A 3847-nucleotide genomic window follows, 5' to 3' on the forward strand; every position below is an offset into this window, starting at 1 on the left:
GTTGTTTGGTGCCAGTTAATGTTTCAATCTATACTACATTGCCTCTCAGGCTCTAAGTCTCAGCTCACTTGCCTCGTAAATTTGAATTTCCAATGAACAGTGAAAACTTTTTTTTAGCACAGTATATCCTATGCAACACTTGAAACAACCTTCCTCCTTCTAGTTGCCTAAGGAACTTATCCTCTTTGCATGGTTGGGCGTGGGTGTGGGCATGGGCATGGGCCCTTGATCTCTATGTCTTGGCCAGAAATCTTGGCTCATCTGCTGAAGTGTTCTCGGTTGTGTAACTCAGCCTGTTGTCTCAGCAGAGCCCATCATCTACCAGAATTAGCTCTGCCTCTGCTCCTGGTTATGCTGCAGATGCCTGGTCTCAGTCTTATCTCCTATCTACCTAAAGATAACATGTTTGAATATTCATATGAATATAGACAGTCTTAAGAATATTTAATAATAGACCCCATATCTGATTTAAGCTAGAACAAAAGCCTCAACTCAAGTGAAAAATAGTTTTATTTTCCTATGTTTTTGAAGAAGAAAAGCAAAATTCCACAATAGCATTCTATTGCTCATTATAACTTACAAATGAACTCTACTGTGTACTAGAGACTTCCTATAAAAAACAAAAAAACAACCAAAACTTGGTGAGTTGTTAGCAATAAATAAAAGCAAACACAAAGAAAAAGAAAAACAGCTAAGCAGTTTTTTTTATTTTGACATTAGGTTATAATTTTCCATTGACTCACAACTGTAACCCAAGTGTTTTGGAAGGCCAAGGTGGTAGGATTGCTTGAGGCCAGGATTGCAAGACCAGCCTGGGCAACATTGTGTTACCCCATCATTACAAACAAACTCATCTTCTTGCCTTACTGCCTAAAAAAGCAGGCAAGCAGGTGGGGTAAAGTCTAAGAAATCTGGGTTCCAATTCCAGCTCTACACACAATTCTCAGAGCTTTAGTTTCCATGTTTCTAATACTGGAATAATAATAACTGCTACACAAAGTTCTTTTGAAGTTCAAATGAAAAGTGGTCAGTGAAATATAAATATAGTAAATGTAATTGAGCAGAGAACTGACAAGACTTGACTTCAGCTTTAAGTTACCCTCTGGTTGCTGTGTGACTGCAAGGCATGCAAGGACTAACTTGGGATGACCTGTAATGAGATGATGATTGCATAGTGTCGTCAATGGGAGGGTGACACATGGTCTGGATGTATCTTGAAGATTGAGCTGGTCAATCTCAATCACATTGAGAAAGTCCATCTTATAATCTTGCTCATTTAGATGATTCCTGGTTCTCATTGTCCATATAGTGAGTTGAATAGCGCCCCCAGGAAGACATTATATCTGCCTGGAACTTGTGAATGTGACCTTATGTAGGAATAGAATCTTTGCAAGATCCTCAAGTATCTTGAGATGATATCATTCTGGGCTTAGTGTGGGCACTAAATGCTTATAAGAGAAAGACAGAGGGAGGTTTGAGATACAGAGACATGTGAAGACAGAGGCAGAGACTGGAGTGATGTTGGCACAAGCCAAAGAATACCTGGAACCATCAGAAGCTGGAAGAGGCAAGTAAGGATTCTCCCCTAGAGCCTTTGGGGAAGCCCTGCTGAGACCCTGATTTTGGGCTTCTAGTCTCCAGAGCTGTGTAAGAACACATTTCTGTTGTTTTTGGACAATTAGTATTGGTGGTTTGTTATGGTAGTTTTATGAAACAAATACAGCTCACATCCAATCCATCTGTAAACCATGACAGCTCAATCTTCAAGATACATCCAGACCATGTGTCACCCTCCCATTGACGACACTATGCAATCATCATCTCATTACAGGTCATCCCAAGTTAGTCCTTGCATGCCTTGCAGTCACACAGCAACCAGAGGGTAACTTAAAGCTGAAGTCAAGTCTTGTCAGTTCTCTGCTCAAAAGGCTCCCTGTGCTTCCCATTTCTCTCAGAATGCAACCCATAGGCTTTATTGTGACAAGGCTGTGTATCGTCTGGCACCCGCTATCTCCTTGTTTTCATTTCTTACCACTTTGGAAGTGTCCACTTCCTTGCTGTTCTGCACATGTGTCAAGCACACTTCTTTCTCGAGTCTGCGTAGTCTTCCTTCTGTCCAGATAACAACAGATTTGCTTCCTTACAGGTGTCTACTCAAATCTCGCCTCTTCAGAGAAGCCTTGCTCAATCATCATATTCAAAATGGGCCAACCCCAAATACTGTCTATATTACATCACTCTATTGATTTTCCTCAAAGTGCCCATGAAAAAACAGTACTTAATTTATTTTCATTGCCTCTCTCTCCTATTAGAAAGAAAGCTCCCTAGGTGTCAAGACCTTGTCTATCTTGTTCATTACTGCTTTTCCAATACTAACGCTCAGCACATTGCAGCCACTAATAAATACTTGCTAAATGAATGAAGAAGCCAACATGCCTTACTGCTATTAAGGGTGTTGACCAAAGAGGATGAAGATGGTATCTGTCTTCAGCACCACCCCAAACAGCACTTTCTGGGGAGTAGCCTGGATGGCCACCTACACACATTCTCAGTGGATAGGCAAGAGTCACCACTAAAGAAAACAATCCATTGTAGTTGCAAAAGGAGATCTGAAGTCAGGGTGTTGTTAAATAGTATTAACTTTTAAATGAAGTGTTTAAGAATGCTTACAACTGCCAAGTCCAAGAGATATATTAATGTTAAATCTATAAATATGTTACTGAAAGAATATTGGAAGCAACAATAAAAACACATTTTTATGTGTTTAATGCTAAGCAGTTTTAAAAATGTTTTCATATGCCCTATTTTATTTGACTCTGTTATTTGCCTGAGATAGGGATGGTGGATGATATTATTTCCATTCTACAGATGGAAATACAGAGACAAAATGATATGTAAAAGTGTATGCAACTGCACAACTGGCATTGGGGTAGTCCCAGATCCAAATCAGCACTTATGATTTCAAATTCCTTATTTTCCTCCATTGCACTGCATTCACTGATTTATTTAATAAATATTATTTAACACCAACTGTTTCAGGTACTGCTGCAGGTATATATATAATGAAAAGAAAGTTGATAATCTGCCCATCTTCTTTCTTCTTTAATTAATAAGAGACGGGGTCTTGCTCTGTCTCCTAGGCTAGAGTGCAGAGGTGCCATGAAACTCCTGGGCTCCAGCGATCCTCCTGCCTCAGTCTCCGGAATGGCTAGGATGGCCGGTATGCACAACAACCACCGCAAAATTTTTAAACTGTTTTTTTTTTGTTTGTTTTTAGAGATGAGGATCTCGCTATATTATCCAGGCTGGTCTCCAATCCCCCGCCTGCCTCCGAAAGAGTTGGGAATACAGGCATGAGTCACCACAACCAGTTTTTGTCGGTTTTCCAAACTTTACCTGTACAATGAATTGTATACCTAACATTTGTATACTTAACCCTGAATTACACCCATCTTTAAAAAAAAAAAAGAATGTGCAATGCTTGTACTTGGAGGAAAACAATCAGTACAGCATCTGCTACCCTTCTCCCTCGTCCCCTGCCCCCAATCCCTCTCTCCGGATGCAACCGCTGCTCTCTGGACACCTTTGAAAATGTGTAGGATAAGCAAGATCCTTCCGGGAGGTGAGTACCGGGCTGCGAGAACTTGGCTAACTCATTTCCATCCTGTAGGCGGCTGTGGCACAGGATAAGCGAGCCATCCTTAGTAACAAGAGTGCCATTCTCGCCTGTGGGTGCTGCGAAGTGTAAAGGAGGCCAGTCCTAGAGAGGGTGGTTGGAAAGATTTTGGACCAAAGTACTCACCAAGGTTTAACCTCCGGCTCGCGGCCGCAGTGGGACAGGCGGGGC

Source organism: Carlito syrichta, unplaced genomic scaffold (genome assembly GCF_000164805.1).
Source record: "Carlito syrichta isolate Samal-C Ts95f unplaced genomic scaffold, Tarsius_syrichta-2.0.1 Scaffold308139, whole genome shotgun sequence".
In the NCBI taxonomy this organism is placed as follows: domain Eukaryota; kingdom Metazoa; phylum Chordata; class Mammalia; order Primates; family Tarsiidae; genus Carlito; species Carlito syrichta.